Consider the following 18,255-nt stretch of genomic DNA (forward strand, 5'->3'; position numbering starts at 1 on the left):
TCTTTTCCGAGATATTTCGGGAGCTCTGAGCCGCCGCCGCCGCCTCGGGAGGCCGTGCCGGCGTGGAGCCGCGGGGACGGACCCGCGGGCGAACCCGGGCGCTCGGGCGGCCGCCGGAGCTGGGGAGCGCTGCTGGAGCAGCTCCAGGCAGCGCCGGCGGCGGCGGCCGAGCCCCGGCACGGCGGGAGCGGCGTGCCCCCCGAGGCCCTCCGAGCCGCTGCGGGCACGGGCAAAAGTCCTTCCCGGGGCCCGGCTGGGGGTCCCGGGGGCGAGGAGGCCCCGGCGCCCACGGAGGCGCCCCCCGCTCCCGGGCCGAAAGCGCCAGCCGGCTTACTCCGGTGGCGGAGCCGCTCGCCGGTTGGACGCCGGTCTCCCGCCCCTCGAGCGGCCTGACTCCCGGACCCGCCACGTGCCACGTCGGCGGCAGCAGCCCGGGCCCCCCGAAAGGCTCTGCCCCGGCGGCGGCCGCGCACCCTCCCCGGCCCCTTGCAGCTCCCGTCGGCAACGGTGGGAACCTCAGCCCTGCGCTGCAAGCCGTCCGCCCCCGGGCTGCCGTGACAGATGAAAGTCTGCTTCCTAACCGAACTCGTTCTCTGAAAGTTTTTCTTTTTTCTTCTTTTTTTTTTTTAAATGCTGGAATATACAGAAAAGGATTAATTAGCACTGTTGATGGAAGCCAGATCCAGAATTTGCCTTGGAAAGAAAACAAATCAGAGCCCAAAAGGGAACACAGGGAGCGAAAGCTGTGCTCGAGAGCTGTACGCAAATGTTGCGTGTCACATTATACAGAATTAATGCTTCGGCTTGTCTCCGCAGATGAAAAGGCTTTAACCTAAAGAATCAATTAAGTTTCCTTGCAGACAGTCTAATCTAACCCATGGGGAACTTTGGAGGGAGCAGATCCCCTTGCCTTTACTGAAGGCAACAGTAAATCTCTCCTCATTATGCCACAGATCTTCAACATACACATAGCGAGATGTTTGTTATAACTCTTATACGGTTTATAACAGATTACATCCATCTGGAAACCACTTAATTTAAAAAAAAAATCCATTATCTGTATTACCAACGAGCTTCGGGGTGAGAAGGAGGGAACGTGGGGTGGCAGCGGCTTCGCGCGGCGCGGGCTCCTTTTGTGCCGCCGGCCGCCTTGGCGCGCGGAAGGGGCTGCCGGAGGGGGCTGTTCGCTGCAGGAGGTCAGGACCAAACCTCAGTTTAAGATAACTCTGTAATTCCTTGGATTTGAGGGAGGGATGGTGAATTACTTGTCCCAAAGTTTCAACAAGAACGATTATGGCTTTTGCTTGTTTCTTTCCATCAAAATTTTGCCGTCATATTTTCCATGACATTTCAAACGCTCTGAACGACTGACTCTTTATAGCAACGTTACTGGGAAATTTCCTCCCAAGAAAACTTCTGACTGCAAGTTTTCAAACCAGCGGCAGACTCCCGCCTGCCGGCCTCGGCGCCGTAACACTGCCTATTCTCCGGCGTCATCGAGCGCTACCCCAATGCCCGCAACAGCTCTGCAGCCACCTCCGAAGCTCCCCAAGGCAGCAGGGCGCCCAGTCACACGCGCTCTCGCGCAGGCAGAGCCCGGATCGATGGACGTATGGGTCAATGCCCAGGGTTTAGCAGCCCGTTCAGTACCTGATACCGGATTCACCGCTTTGCAGCGGCACTGCTGAGCTTGGATGCTCCACGGCAAGGACGGACCTGGTCCACACTTGGCTGCCCCAAGTGGGGGCTACACGCCAGCAAACCAGCTGCACCACCGTGCCAGCACCTGCAGCAGCCGACACCGGCTTTGCACAGCCCAACATTCACACAGCTGGAAAAAAACCCTAGGAACTAACACATTACTAAAAGAAAAGGACTCACTGGTTTTCCACTGCAGGCTCCAGCCTGCGGCGCTGCGACGCAGCCTCGAGCGGCGCACGCTCCCCGCCGGGCCGCCCCGTGCTCCCGGCCAGGCCCGCCGGCGCGGCCCGACCAGCGCGGACCGCCGCAGGGTTTGGCTCTCCGTGACGCGATGCCAGGCAGCCCCCGCGAGCCGTCTGCACCGGACTTTGCAGAAGGGAACAAAACCTCCCTGGAAAGTTATTTCGGTTGAGAGGCGTTGTTCCAGCCGGGCTAGCAGTGTCCTGAAGTAACCTGCTTCTCGGCATCGCCAGCCAGGGAATTAATGGAGGCCAAGAACGTGCTCGCTTTCTGAAGTGAAGCAAAAAATCAGCTTGTCTCCTTGTAATAGGTCAGGGCCGGTAAAGGATGGGGCAGCCCGGCTCTCCCGAGGTGCCTCGGACCCGCGCGGAGTGGTCTTTCCTCCGCGGGGAGAGGAGAGGAGAGGAGAGGAGAGGAGAGGAGAGGAGAGGAGAGGAGAGGAGAGGAGAGGAGAGGAGAGGAGAGGAGAGGAGAGGAGAGGAGAGGAGAGGAGCCTGCCACAGCCGCCAATGCGCAGGACCCTTTGCGGTGTTTCCAGCAAGCTTCACTGTTTGCACTAAAGGATTTAATCATCTCGGTGAGATGACTGCCCTGCACCCACGGGCATGGTGAGAGACCGGGGGTTTGCTTCGGGGATGCTCCGCAGAGTGCTTGCAGTGGCTGTGCCCCCGGCTCCCCAGCCTCCCTTCCTCCTGCTCGGACCTTCCCAAGCAGAAACTCCCTGCCCAGTACGGGGACGAGGCCCATCCTGGCTCCGTTAGCATCCCTCTGCCTGGGCCGGCCGGCTGATGACAACCCCTCAGCTGAGCACTGCTCTATCTGACCAATTTGTGTTGTCTGCTGCATTTTAAAGTACATGGCAGAGAAAATGAGAGTGTGAGATTGGCTTGAAGCTAAGCAGTGCCGTGCACAGCCTGGGATAGTTTCGATGGGCCTGGAAGATCTGGCTGTCAGTGCCCTCTTCTGGTGGACCACACCGAACCTGCTCAGACATCAGCTGTCCATCCATCCGTCCGGACCACACCGAACCTGCTCAGATATCACCTGTCCATCCATCCATCTGGACCACACTGAACCTGCTCAGACATCATCTGTCCACCTGTCCGGCCGGACTGCTCTGAACCCCTTCTGACATTGCCTGTCCATCCATTTGGATCACACCGAACCCACTTAGACTTCATCCATCTATCCGTCTGGACCGCTCCAACTCCATCCACCATCTGGGGGAACAGAGCTGCTCCTCTGCCCATCGCTAGTCCTGTGCGCAGGCAATGGGCCCGGGACCCCTGCCAGCACTGTGCCGATGCCTGGCTGAATCCAACACAAGAGGACGCTCTAGATGCAGCAGCCCGGCGCCCCACAGACCCTCGTGTACCGGCACCGGGGGTTGGCACCGTCCTTTCCAGTTGTCAGATGGGTCCGTAATCGAGCTCTGACTCTTGCTCTTCCCTTTATTCCCAGGCGCAGCACAGAGGGCAGTGGGGCCGTGTCACCCATGCTTGGGAACAGGTCCTGACAGGCAGTGAGTGCCTGTCTCTGGGCTCACACCTCCCGTCTCCTCCTGGGAAGGGGCACCCATGGGCCGGGAGCATCCCCGAGGCACACAGGTCCTCCTGGGAAGGGGCAGTTTGAACGGGCCAGGAGACGGCAATGCAAAAGGTACCAGAGCCTCGTCCTCCACGGCCCCATGGCTCACATGGTCATTTATGGCCCAGCTGAAAAACACCACTCTTTCCTATTGCAGATTTGAATCCAGGGTGAAGGTTTGAAATATTGTTATGATTTAAAAGTGCTTCATCCTGCATGGAAGAAGCATCTTCAAGATTGCTCTGAACAGAATAATTCTATGGTGCCTATAAACCTGGCATATTAGTAAGAGACAAGAGCTCATACTCTGAAATTACAGCCTCAGTCTATAGCTGGTGCAAGGCCAGTACAGTTCATCTTGAATGCTGTCAAAATTGCTCTGTTTTTAAAAATGAGAAGCCACCACTGCAGATGAGATCTGAGGATGTGGGACAGGACTGCTGCAAGCAACAGGACACTGTGGGTACCACAGGCACATGCTTGCAGAGCAGGGGCAAATAATGAATAATGTATTTTTAATTATGGAAGAAATAACTTCAGCTTTGTTCCCAGGTGCACAGCTCCTCCTAAATATGAGAGGGGAACCAGCATGAGCAGTAAGTGCATGAGATTAGAAAATGTTACTGACAAACTGTGCTTTGGATTTTCAAGTGCCACACTGCAGGTTGCAGCACTGAAGTATTGAAGCAGGGAGTGATTCACCATTAGAGGACATGATAAAAACAACTGGCAACAGAGACAAATCCAGCTGGAGCTGCGCGCTGGCGAAGCCACTGGGTCAGCCCAGCCGCACCAGCCAGCGCCAAAGTTCGTCGGCTCCGGTTTGGGGACGGCAGCGGAAAGCGAAGGGGCGGCGCGGGCTTGCAGGGCTTCCCGGAGCAAGGACGGTGCTCCGCTCCGCCACCGCCTCCTGTGCGCAACCCTGGGCAAGTCCTTCAGCCGCGGGGCACCCGCTGCTCCCCGGGGAGCCCGAGCTGGACAGCAGGAGAGGGGCACGATGGCCTGCGTGCAGCCCCTCGCACCGCCGCGCCCCACGCATCGCTGACACCCTAGATGGCATCCCACACATTTCGGATTTAGGCAGGATTTAGGATTTAGGGAGGAGAGCCGCCCCTGCCGCCCGCCCTGCCGCGCGAGCCTCGGCAGCCGGGCTCATTCTTGCTGCGAACAGTTTGTTCCCGAGCAGCTCCGGAGCTGTCCTCCCAGCTCGCCGCCGCTCCCTGGGACACAGGGAATGAATTGCTCTTGTTTATTCAATGTTCCTTCCGAATAAATCGTATCACAGGCACATAAATATACAGAAAACATTTTAATGTGGGTGTTGAATAATAACAGACGCTCCCAGGGAGAATACGAAGCAGCTCTTGCCTGGAGACCGCCTGGTGCGGCAGCCAAGGTTCGCTCAATGATGCGCGGTGATGCCGAGCGGCACCCGGGGTGGCCGGGGCCGGGCTGGCCCCTCGCGCGGGCTCCCCGCGGCCGGGGCCAGGCACCCTGCGGCTGCGGGGCTGCGCGCCCAGCCGGCCCCACGGGGCTGCTGCCCCAAGGGCCGATGGGCGAGGTGGGACAAGGTGGGACCTGCCCTCGCTCCCAGCCGGCCGGGATGACGCCCCGCAAGGTGTGCGCTGGCCCTGGGGGTGCACGGAGCCACTGGTGGCACGTCACCAGGGACAGGGACGCTGCAAAAGGTGAGGAGATGCTGCAGAGATGCGGACAAGGATCTGAGAATTAATGTAGGCCAGGAAAAATCCTTAATTGTTCCATTTCCAGTGCTAAGCAGTGATACAACAGCAACGAGGGGAAGGCGAGCCTTGCACAGGCCAGGGCGCTCGGCGGCCCTGGCTGACACTGCGAGTCCTCCCTTGCGGGAGCCGGGCTGCTGCTTGCTTTTTAAATCACAGCCGTAAGTGCCAGTCTCGGCACGCACGGTGTGGGTGCCCCAGCGGCAGGGGGTCACCGGGAGGCAGCCGGGGGGACGGTCGCGCGGGCCAGCGCTGGCAGCGGGGCCCTGCACCGCCCCACAGCACCGCGCTGTGTCGCGGGAGAGCCCTGAGGCTGCGGTCCGGGAGGGCAGAGCCCGGATGCAGCCCGGGGAACGGAGAAGGGTCAGGGTGCGGAGCGGCTGGATGGAGGAGTTGCGAGCGTGACAAGGAGCCGGTCGAGGGAGCGGAGAGCGCTGCTGGCAGCACACTGAGCTGTGGGAACTAAATGATTCAGCTTTCCAGCTCGCATTAATTTAACTCCATCCAGCAGGCAATTATTTCATGGACTCAGCCAGAATATGTTCTGCAGAGATATTTCTGGGGCATGGTTAGCAGATCCGCAAGCTGCTTCTGGCTCCCAGGTGGCTTTGGAAGCCAGGAGGGACGGAGGGGCACTGCGGGCCGGCAGCGCCCTGCAACCAGGGCTGCCGCCTGCCTCCGCGCCACCTGCGTCCAATGAGCTTAGGGGGTCTCAGCTTGGACCCTCAAGTCCTGCATCTTCATCACGACAACCAAGTCAGAAGTGATGGGAGACAGCAGGGTTCTGGCAGCATCAGGGTCCAGCCCGGGCATCCTGGCACTGGCCTGTCCCCGTGTCCAGCACCGGCCCCGAGGGCCCAGCAGCAGCTTCACCTCTTCCCAGCTGATGTGAGCTGGGCAATGCTCTGGGCTTTGCCGTCCTTCCCTGGAAGGATCTCAGGATCGTTTCATCCCAACCCCACCAGGGATTTCTCTCCACATAAGAGACCAAGATGAGGGTGAAAGAACTCAGCTTTGACTTTAATAGAAGCAAACAAAAGCCTCTGCTAATTTTATCTCCAAGGCAGGTTACTATTAACATGTCATTACTCTTCAGAAAATTTTGATCCTGCCCAGCCCAAGATATATAAAGTCTCCATAAACTCTACTGCATGATTTATGGTTTGGCATCAGGAGAGAATAGCAAAGTAATTCAGGATTGTCACTTTTTGTTCCTATTTAAAGGCTTGCTGCAATTAATGTTTACCTGATATGAGACTTGCAGTCAAAATGGGATCTACTAGGTGGGAAAATCATAGTTTTCATTTGACAGAGATGAATTACTTGCAAACATTTTCCCCAGCTGAATCGGAAAACTACCTCCAAGACACAAGCAAGGATGTTTGTGCTTTTTCTACCTAGTCCTGCTGCAGTGCCCAGCATTTCCACTCTAAGTAAACCTGCAGGACTTTTCCAAGCTGCTGCAAATTCCCTGTACACTTTGGGCAGGAAAATTCATCTCTTAAATTCAGCTTGGAAGCTCTTGGCCTGGCTGCACAGTGCGGGGACCAGGCAGCTGAGTCAGCTTTATAAAAAAAGCAGATGCTCTAAGACAGGAAGGATGAAAGAAATGGAGCTTGTTATCCTCCCACTGCTTGGAGGAAAGGGCCCAAGGAGTCCTCCCACTTGCAGAGATGGCTGTGAACGACAGCCAGACCACGCTAACTGCTCCCATGTGCTTCGGGGACCAGGTCCTCGCCTGCCCTCACCTCCCAGCTAGTGCTCTCAGCGCCTCCTGCCCTTCCGTGTGGCTCACGACTGGGGCTTGCAGTGGAAACCTGGCCATGTTTGGGCACCGGCTAAGGCATGTGAATGCCCTTACTTGTCCTTTTTTTAGCTTGCTGGTCACGGGGAAGACAAATCAGTTCGACAGATGAAGATAATTTCCTTCTGCTTTTCACTCATACCAGAGAGACCTCCTCTGCGGGACAGACACGGGCGAGCAACGCTTGCAGCAAACCGTGCCGCGGAGCTACGCTGGACCCCCCTCGCTCAAACCCGATGCAGATCCGACACACGAGACACGAGCGGACTCCCCTGTTGCTTCTCAGGACTGTCAGTGCCTCTCTGCACATCATAAGCAGGTCTCTGGACCTGCGGACGGCAGACGGGCTGCAGCGCGGGCACGGGCTCGGCGAGGTGCGACGGGGTCTGCAGGAGCGCCCTGGCCACGTCGCAGCGTCACACCACCCCAAATGGACTTATGCGCTAGGGCACATCCCAAGATCAGGGCAAGAGCCAAGGGGATAAATGACACCATGTAGCTGTGCTGGCGCCTCGGGGACCTTGCAGGTCTCCTGTGCGGGGAAATGGAGAGCGCCACGTCCCCGCGTGTTTTAACGGGGACAATTGGGAAAAAAGCCTGCACAGACCTGCCCTTCACCGGCCCCCTCCATGTGGCATCGCCACCCAGGGAAAGGCTGGGGGCTTCCAACAAGAGCTTTTGTTTCTTTTTCCTCCTCTTTCTAATATATTTTTTGTTGAAGGAATCCAGGCCTTAGAGACAAGGGGCTCTTGATGTGTCAGTCAAGACAGCAAGAGAACAAGGGGGAGATGGGTCCCAGATGTAGGGCAGCTGTTAAACAACAGAGACTGGGACGCCACCACCCGTGCCTGATGTCAGCAGCCCCCAGCGAGGCCCAGGCACCTAACAAAGTGCTCAATGTCCCCCAAAGATGACCCCAACTCCCCCAGGCCCCAGCGCAGGGCGGTAGGTGTCTGAGAACAATTCAGGAGCCGCCAGCAGCGCGATGCAGCCTGATCCGGGCAGTGGGGAAAGGGCAGGCAGCTCCAACAGCATGTCCCAGAGCTCCTCCGGCACTCGGAAGCGACATTTGCATGGCTCTTCTCCCTGCAATTCCTTTCTTCTCCCTCCCTCCTGCTTACGACCTCCTGATGTGCCCAGGCAGCTAAGTAGCAGGATAAAAATATATGCGCGCTGAATTGGAGCCTCAGCTGCAGGCAAGGAATGGGGGGTCTGTCAGAGGGGTTTCTCCACTGCTGCTTGATTGCTGCTGTCTTCTTGTCGTATGCAAATTAAATTGGCTGCCACTAAGATAATTGCTTGCTTGCTTTGTCTTTCTCCCTCCCCCCCCCTTTATTAAATGAGAGCCAACTCAAAGTCGAGGGCAGCGGGGAGGGGAATCTGTTGACAGTGTCACCCAGATAATTGGGAGCAAGAGGGACAGCATCTTAAAAGTGCAATTTTAATCAGGCTAAATATGATTATAGGAAAAGTGCCCTGGCTGAAAGCAGAGCTTCCTCCTGTCAGAGAATAAATGAGGTTTGTGTGCTCCAGCCCAGGGTGTTTGCAAAAGGCTTTTCAGATCCACTCCTGCCTCTCCATCCCCGGGGATGATGGAGAAAGGGAACCCGGAGCCTTCTCCACGCGGCAGCTTGGCATGTCGCTGGAGGCGGCAGCGCCCCGAAGCGGGGTGACAGTAGGTTTTGTTCATTGTTTGGCCCATTTATGTCTAAGAAGGAAGCAGGAGAGGGAGGGAGAAGCCACCTCCATTCCACAGGGCAAACCCAAGGAAAGGAGAAAATAGGAGTGCTTCAATATTTAAAACCTAAATGTTTCAGGAGAGGCAAATTAAACTGTTTAATTGCTGAAGTCCTTTGGAGTTTGGATAATCAAAGAAGGAAGGAAGTGGCAGAGGGGCAGCATCGCTGGGGACGGGTGACCAGCCCATTCCCCGCCGGCTGCATCGCCGACGCTGTGCTGGAGAAGCGAGGGTCTTTGTCGGCCTGGAGGTGATGTGGGGCTGCAAATCCAGCCGAAAACCCCACTCCTCGCTCCCCCTGGTGCCTGCTGGAGCTGAGTTCTCCCACTCCTGGTCCCCAAAGCTGGCCCCAAGTCCCTGGGGTCAGTGATAGCACCACAACCAGCTCCTTAGGAAGAAGTGCAATCTGGTTTTTGGTTGCTCTTTTTTCCCAAAATTCAAATCAAACCATTATGTCGGCTGAGGCCTGATAGGCCCCTGCTGGAGGACAGGGAAGTCCAGCCTCCTGCACATCCGATTTGGCCGGAGAAGCCCCAGAGCCACACCAACCGCGAGGCTCTGGCAGGAGCAAGGTGCAAGAAGCACAGCAGAGCTCCGTCTTAATTTGAGCTGACTGGCAAATGAACAGCATAAGGCTCCCTATTCCAGAAGAAAAACATCATTCCTCTGAAGTGATTATTCTTAAACAATTCTATTATCACTAGATGAAATGATTATAAATTAATCGCACAAAGAACACTGTAAAACCCCAGATAATGCCTGCACTTTATTAGTTTTCTATCCTTCCTCAAACAACTTCTTCGCAATAACAGTGCAAGATTTATCGAGCAGGATTCTCGCATTGTTTTCCTATTAAGAACTGGTTTTCTGTCCTGCAGGACAGAAGTGCTTTTCTTTAAAGACTGACTGTCGAATCATATCGAGCCTCCCCCGGTTTGGAGGCGCAGCGCTACATCGCTGCCACGCTGCAGCTCGCCCACCTTCCCACAGCCCGGGCAGGGGCTGCGGGTTTTGGGTGCAGACCGCCTGAGAGAGGCTGTTTCCCCATTGCCACTCCTGGCAAACCAATAACCCTAGAAAAACCGGCGTGTTCCCTGGTGTAAATCCAGAGTAGCTCTGTTGGGAAGTAAGAAGTGGCACCCATGCCCCGCAGCAGGCGCCCGTCACGCCGGGACTGCTTGGCCCACAAACTTTTGTTCTCAAATCTCTACACATAAAAGGAGCAGGCAAGGCAAGAATTAGGGCAGTTTCCCCATAGCCCACGGAGCAGCAGGACTATCGTTTCTAATGTTTTATTCTTTTGCACTGTTAATGGAAGGGATATTTTCTTTCTTTCATTTTTTATTCCCAAGCTGGAACTAATTCCCATCCTGCTGACCCCGTGGCACAGCCAGAGAGAGCCCCTCTCGTTTATTCAGGCAGCTCAGCGCTGGAAACTTTTGTTGAATTCTCACTTTAATTACATGCCCTGCTAGAGGTATTCTGCAATTATCCAGCTTTAATTTCCTGTAGCAACATGTCCTCTAGACCCTGAAAATCTCCTGATCAGCAGCACAGGCCTAGATGAATTTCCAGTCTGCGTGCAGTACATCTTTGTCACACTTTCCTAGCTGGGCAGAAAATCAGCAGAGAAACAATTCTGAGAGCTGGGCTGTTGGGATATTTTTCCCATTCCTCTTTAGACCCATTGGAGATTTTTAACCACGGCTCTCTAACCGTCTTCCAGGAGGCTTGTGGCGAGGCTGCAGCAGGGCTTGAAGCGAGGGGTTTCTAGCACGCAGCTTTCTCACTCCTAATTAGGCTACAAATGCATCTGACTTGCATCTTTTATCCAGGATGTCGGAGATGATACGTAATCCCATTTTCCCTGCTGTGTGTTGGTAGGAGCCTGTGTAAAACAAATTGTTGTGCCTGGCCATGTTGGGTACTGAGAGAGGAATCAAGCTGCTACCAAGCATAGGTGTTTGTCCCAGCCTTTTGTGTGACTTAACGGATTTTTCCTCCCTTCTTTTTGGAGAGGCTCCTCCGCGTGGACCTATTGCTCCAGATGACTCAAACCCAGCACTAAACGTAGGAAGCACTGGGCCACCAAAGAGCTCCAGGCCCAGAGCAGACAGAATTAACTGATACTCGCTGCCAGGCAGAAATAAAAGGGAGAAAATCTGAGGAAATCCTCAACCGCCTACCATCTTGTTCTTACCCTGCAGCGGCAGAAGTGATTTAGCATGCTGAAGTCTGAGCCCTCCTGAATGTTATATCCTGGAAAATCCAACACCAAGCTCATAGGATTGTCTGCAAAGGGACTGGAGGGCAAAAACGCAACAGGAGACTGCAGGCAGAGAGGAAAACCGAGCGAGCAGGCGTCTGTGACAAAGTTTGAGGAGAGAGAAGAATGGAAATCATGCTGCCTGATGCATGTTGGTTGGGCTGGAGAAAGGCTTGTGGGTCACATTAGCTAAAGAAACCAGGCCAGCTCGAATCCTCCTTTTGAAAAAAATGAGATAAAATGAGATGCCGCACTGGTAGGAGCAGACAGTTGGGCAGGGGGCAGCCTGCTGCTCTCACTGCAGAAGGTTTATGGTTTGTAGGAGGCTTTATGGCCAGGGCATCCCCGAGCGGCCAGTCCCGTGCTGCTGGGAAGCCGGCAAGGTGTCGCACGGCCGAAAGCCTCCTACGGACTGCTCCCAGCCCACTGCTCGCACCGTCGCTTCCCTCTTCCTGAGCAAGAAACAAGACTCAGTCTGGGAAGGGTGACTTCCACACAGCGCATCTCCCGCTGTGTTTAAGGGCAGAACTGTGCTTCTGCAGAGTAACCTCATTTCTTAGAGCCTCAATGAGGAACCAGCAGGAACTGTGGGGTTAATCCGCCTTGGTATTCCCACCATGGAGGGCCCATTCCGACCGACCGACCGCCGCTCCTGGAGCCAGCCAGCGCAGGGACACGTCGGCGTGGGACGGCCAGGAGCCCTCCGTGCCCGCACGCACGGTGCCGGCACCCCGACACCCTTCCTTTCTGCCCGGAGCTGGGAGCTTCAGAGCCCTCCCGGAGCTCAGCCGGGGGCCGGGAGCGCGCTCCGGCGGCCGCGGCGCCGCGCGGGGCTGCGGGCAGGGGTCCTCGCCTGCTCCAGCCGCGGGCGGCCCTGCCTCTTGGCACTCACGCCACGCAGCCAGGCACTTATATAATTTATAAGGAACTTGGATCTGTGCCAGGAGAGCCAATCAGCTGGTGCAAATTTGCATATTAATGAATCTCATAAATAATACATACAGCACCAAACAGAGCTGGTGATAGCTACTGGAACACAACAGCATAAACTGTCTTTTTAAATTATTTCCATTTTGCTTTTTTTACCTTGGAAGAAAGGGCTCTAACTTGAGCCCTCTGAACAATACGTATTAAACCACACTGGTGAATAATACATAAGCACATTTACTGTATCCATTATCAACTGGGGCAGAAAAAGGAAACTCCATATATAATTTTATCGCTCAGGTTCACAATTGCCTAAAAACACGGTTTACGGGCGACGTAACGTCAAAGAGAGGTCGTCATCTGCCAACACGCTACGCTCGGCATTCGCTACGAGGACGCGCGGCGCCCCGGTCGCGCCGCGCTCCTTGTGCGGGGCGAGACGGGGCAAAACGTCTTTTAATGCTTGTATATATAGAGCACATTTTGGTATATATTTGCCTATATATATATATAAAAAAATGTCTGAAAATGTAGTTTGAAAATGTCATTACACCTCAGGCAAAGGAAAGCACAGCTCCCGCTGACAGCGCCATTTAGAGAAAAGGTATTTCATAACGCAAACCCTACCTGGGAGCCAAAAGAGACCTCCCCGCCCCGGGGCCCCGCAGTCGGAGCGGCGAAGCGCAGCCCGGCCACGACTCCCCGTCGAGCTCGGCGCGGGGGCGTGCGGCCCCGCTGCCCCACCGCGCTCGCGGCCAGCCCCCGGCACAGCCGGGCACCTTGGGCACGTCGCGGAGACGCCGCTGCCAGCCAGCGCCGGGTTTATCGGCACGTCGGCCGCGCGGCCGGCGCAGCAGCCCGGGCTCTTATCTCGGGAACGCTCTCCTTGGCAGGGTTGCTGTTTATTAACGGTGGCCATTATTCCTCAGCGGACGTGAAGGCCAGCGAAAGGGTGGCGGACAGGCTGCACAGGAGCCGAGGCGCCCAGCCCACCCGGCGCGGCCGGTCGCGCAGGCCGTCAGGCTCCCGCGGGCCCGAAGCAGGTAAAGGGGGTTTGGGGGCAGCTTGATTTCGGCAGCGAGAGGAGGCGGCAGCCCAGCGGAGACCCTGGCGCCTGCTCTCGTGAGAGAGTCCCGAATTCACCACGCACCCGAAGGTAGGAGGGGACGCTTGTATGTCCCGGTGTTGTCTGCTTTGCTGGGCGACAGGCCGGCAAGCGATGCGCTGCAGCGGAGCGGCGGCGGCGGCGCGGCAGGCGCGCGCCCCTCCAGGCAGGCTCTGAGGCCAAACCAGCCGGCGCGGCCACGACACGAGGTTCGCTTTTCCCAGCGCCGGGGACAAGTGGCACGGCGTCAGCGTTGCTAACGGCTTGGGTGACGAGCGCCGCCTCCAGGACCTGGCCCGGGGCTGAGCTCTGTTTCAGCGGCTGCGGCCGCGCGAGGCTGCGAGCGCCGGGAGCGGGGCAGAGCCTGGTCTCAGCGACGCCCGCGTGCGTTCGGGTTCACTTCGCTTGCAGCAAGGCGATCTTAGAGGAATTATATCGGATTACTAACGGCAGAAGGGCGATTGAGGCCGGGTGCCCTTGGGCCACGCTGACTCACTCTGGCCCCGCTTTGCCAGGACGAAAAGCCAGACGAGCGCGACCCGCTAGACCGACCCGCCGCAGCGCGCGCCCGCCGCCGCTCCGCGGAGCAGCCCGCAGCCGGAGGCCAGGCGCCTGCTTTCCATCCTGGACCCACCGCGGCTTTTCATTAGCTCTACTTCTCATTAGCGTAGCTTGGCTGGGGTCCGGGGGGTTAACTGTCTCCCCATCTCCCTTGCACTTCCCAAATGTCCCTGGGGTGACTTCTCCAAAATCCCAGCCAGCCCACTGTATTCCAAGTCCCAAAATGCAGTAATAGTCCCCCCCACAGCACCCTCCTTGTGTGGCCGGCAGCACCGAGCAAGGGAAGACCCAAAACTTCAGCTGGAGCGGCTGCAACCCCGGGGCAGCCCCAGCCGCCTCTCCTGGCCCCCGGGGCAGGGCTGCATGGACGGCGGTTAGTGGGGAGGTACGGAGGTGCCAGCCCCACCACGCAGGTATGAGCCCCAGGGCTCAGGTACTGACCCCACAGCACAGGTAACTGACCCCACGGTACCCGTACCAGCCCCACGGTGCAGGTACTGACCCCACGGTGCAGGTGCCAGGCAGCAGCCAGCCCCAGAGCAGCCCCTCCACCCCAGGAGCTCTGCGCAGGGGGCTGCGCAGGCTGCGCCGGGGCAGAGGTGACCCGGGGATGGGGAGAGGAAGTGAAGGATGTGGGAGCTGCCAGATTTCTGCTTCAAATCTCCCGGCAGGTATCAAAGCCTGCAGTGAATACAGGGAAAGCCGTGTCCCTTTCCTAGACAACAGATGTAAGGATGAGACATCATCTTAACCAAACATCTACAACCTGCTTGCAGCGTCTCCAGAGATTGTCTTTCAGAGCAGCCCAGTCCTAATTTCCTTCTTGCAGGGAACAGGCTAATAGATTAAAAAGCCTGCTCACTGCCGCTTCTGTTAGGGGAGCTGCAGCGTATTCAGCTCCTGCAGAAGCCTTCAAGAAAAGGCCTTTTTCCATCACATCATCCTGTCGCTGAAGGCAACAACTACAAAGCACCTGAAAGCACCGGAGTCACATTAGCGTTGCAGAGAGCGCTGAGACTGCAGGCGGCTCTGCTGGCGAAGGTCACGGACTTGCTCTGTGGCAGCTGTTAAAAGCTTGCTTTATACCAGCCGTAACAGCTTGGCCTGCTCTGGCCTGTCGCAGGAAATGAGGAACAACATAAATAATGGAGCTATCTGTCTTCAAAAGAGAAAAACAAAATTCCCTGCTCTGACAAAGGAGCCCAAACAGCCCCAAAGAGAGGCCTCAAGGTTAAACCACCCGGTCCCGCTTGCAAAGGGAGACAGGACAAACGGCTCCGACTCCAGCCCCGATGCGGGGACAGCCTCTGCGGGCAGCATCGCCCAGGGCCGGGCACAGGCTGCCTCGGCCCTGCCGCACAGCGGGATGGAGGGATTCTGCATCACGATTTGTCCCAGTGCAACATCGCACAGGGAAGGGTCCATGCCAGGTACTTCTGATACCATCTATCGGCTCTTTTAGGATTAAGCTGCTCCAAAGCCCCCAGGAGCTCTTGGCCATGGTGCACGTGGCCGTGGCTGATGGGTTTGGGTCAGTGGAGCCAGCCCAACCCAGGCAGCAGGTACCATGCACCGCCCCTGCACCCCATCTTGCTGGCACCTTGGGGCAAGCGGCCTCATGCCCTCCAGCCCCCAGGGCTGCTGAAATCCCCCCCATGAACACCTGGCCACGGTAATTAGTCTAACGACACCAAACAGCAGGCACGCAAGCCCAGACACGCTCTGTTCATGGGGTCTTTCAGCCGGTCGTTCATTATCTGAAAGAGTCCAGGTCATCAGCTCTAGTTAATTAGCTAAATTATTTAAATTCAGAGTGGCTGTTTCTCAGTGCTTCACTTCTTGCCTTTCAAAGTGCAGCCACGTCCTCTGCCTACATTTGCCCCAGCCAGACTAATTAAAATATCCTCTTTATGGCACATCAATTAGTGTGCGTTTGACCTTCCAAATGAGAACAGCGTGGGAGAGAGGCAGAGAGCAGGGATGGTCCCACCAAGCGACCAGACAAGGTGGGGACAACTGTTTTGTCCCTGGTCCCTGCGTTACTCATCCTACATAGGATAGAGCCTGCAGTCCCTCTTCTCTTCTCTTCCTGCAGCCCAGGGCAGAAGGAAAAGCCGCAGGAAAAGCTCCTGCCGAGAGTTGCCACAATTTGAGCAAGAGGCAAAACCCCCGGCAAGTCCACTAACAACTCCCGGCCAGCGTATGCAGGATACGGAGTCGCTCCTAACACCCATGTTCAATGGAGATGTCTGTCCCTGCTTTCAAACAGCCCTGACCATTGCGTGAGGAAGCAGGTTGCTGGCCTCAGCTGAGCACAGCAACCAGCTGCGGCCAGAGCAGGAAGATCTGACCACGCTTCCCCCTGCAACAGGGAACTTCCCTCGGCAAACAGAGCACATGTTTCTATTTATAAGCACAGAAATAATCACATCTCCCCTCACCAGACAGCCCTGGAATTGTGATGGGGATCAACACAGCACACTAACAAATGATGAATTCTGTGCCAAGGTCGTGTTGGGGTTCTCCATCTCTTTTGACTGTCAATGCTTTTAAAGCGGCTGCTCCAGGACTGCGGGCAGGAGTTTTGTTACTTGGGGGACAGCATTTGCCTAGTGCCATTGACGTACCGACCTGAGCCAGCGCAGAAAGCGCCACGGCGCTCCTCCTGCCGGGCAAAGAAGGGGGTCTGGAAACAAGAGCGCTGGTTCTTCCCGGCCTGCCTGGGAGGTTTGCTCTGCTCTTCTCAGCCCTGTTGACTCCAGCTCCTGGCCAAAGCCAGACCACCCAGTAGAGAGGAAATTCTTCCTTCAAATTCTCCAAATTGGGGAATTTGGCTAAAGTGAGTCTCAGATCCCATCTGCCTCTGGCTTTGTGAAATCCAAGCCGGATCCCACAGGGTTTCTCCCTCAGCTACAAGGCGCGCTCTCCCCTTGCGTTCCGGCCAACCACCAGAGTAGAGCAATGTGCTCAGGCCCCAGCCCTGGTTCTGCCAGGGAAGTCACCAAAGCCCAGATCTCTGCACATACTGAGGCGCCTCATTCCCATGCCTATGATCACAGCGTGGAGGGTCGGCGCTCTAGGACAGTCCTGGGTGGGCTACACATGCACTGACAGCTCAAGAGCTCACAGGTCTCTGCACTGAGACACTGCCGTGGGCCATGGATAACAAACAGCACCTTTTTGGTAGCCACATCTGCACAGACAGGTCCTGAAGGCCTCCTCCACTGGGTACAGAGCCAAACTCTGCGGCTGGGCAGCGCGCACCATGCCTAGAGAGCATCGCTCTGCAGGAGCAGTCCCCCTCCTCTCCTCTCCCATCCTCTCCAAAAGCTGCAGGAACTGCTGTTGGGATTTTAGAAGTAGACCACATCAAAGGGATGCAAAGGTATTTTGAAATAGCAAGTGGTGGAAAGCAGAGTCAGCAACACAGATGAACAGGAGCTGGTCCTGGGAACAGTGCCTGCTGCCAGGCAGCACCGCGAGGGTGGCCAGCCCCGCGGCTGGGCTGGCAGCAGGGAGCAACAGCCACCAGTGGGCACCTTCACCACTGCCGGCGAGACAGCACCCAGTGCCTGCCCAGCCCTGGAGCCCCGTGTCCACCAACCCTCTCCCACATCTACACTAACAGTGAAAAACTTCCCCCGCCACCTGGCTCCGTGGGATACACAGGGGCTGCTGCACCCTGACAAGTCCAGTGGGAGAGGGGAATGCTGGCAGTATCAGCCCCTGGGGCCCGGAGCAGCATGCACTGCCCTAGACTCCTTGAGCATCCCTGAGCAGAGGGGCCACCACGCACACTCCCACCGGACCAGCTCCTCCTGCTTCAGCCCTGCCCAACACCAAGGCTTTGTCCTTACTCGACCGGGAGCAGCAGGGGAAATGGGGTGGGTTTTGCAGAGACGGCGCCAGCACGGAGCAGCCGCCCTCATCATCCTGCTCCGGCGGCACAGGAGTAAGAGCTGGGAGAGGTGCATGTTGCCCGTGCAGCACATGGAGCGACTCCTGAGAAACTAACTTTGCTGAACTTGGACTGACTAAAATATTTCCAGCGTGGTGCCTTTTTATATTTTGCTTTAAATAGCACCAAAACCATCCTCCCCTCCCCCCTTCCTCATGAAGGCAACACTTTCCCTTTTTTCCCTTGCAGATCGCTTCACTATTAATTATGGACCTTTAAAAATCTGGCATCAGTGAATTTATTTTCTGTTTTCTGACAAGGCAATTTCATGGACAAAATAGCAAGTGCATTATCCTGTTGTTTTAATGTCACTTCAGTTCAGCAGCACACTTGGAGGCTGCATTAAGTTAGACTGGGGTGAGAGCTCTGTAAATGAAGTGCCCTTTAGAAAGCGTTGAAATTTCCCTGGCATCTGCAGAGCAGCAGGAGCACCAGGGTCCAGGTAACAACCTAAAGGGAGCTCAAGGCTGCAGATCCCAAAAGGCAACACTGGCTCAGTCTATCCACAAAGACAAGGGCTATCTTCCTCCTTTTGTTCTTCCCTTATTTCAGCCTGGTCACTCCAGAACAACGCATGGAAGAGCAGCACTGAAGGAAGCCACCAGCCACTGCTCCCTGCTGGAACC

At 56.4% G+C, this 18,255-nt stretch overlaps 1 protein-coding gene across 4 annotated transcripts in view; it reads right to left on the reverse strand.

Annotated features, from left to right (window-relative positions):
• CMKLR1 (chemerin chemokine-like receptor 1) overlaps positions 1-18,255 on the reverse strand; it is an 80,910-nt gene that overhangs the window by 30,768 nt on the left and 31,887 nt on the right. The gene's annotated exons all lie outside the window — the stretch shown is intronic.

This window comes from Struthio camelus, chromosome 17 (assembly GCF_040807025.1).
Source record: "Struthio camelus isolate bStrCam1 chromosome 17, bStrCam1.hap1, whole genome shotgun sequence".
NCBI lineage: Eukaryota > Metazoa > Chordata > Aves > Struthioniformes > Struthionidae > Struthio > Struthio camelus.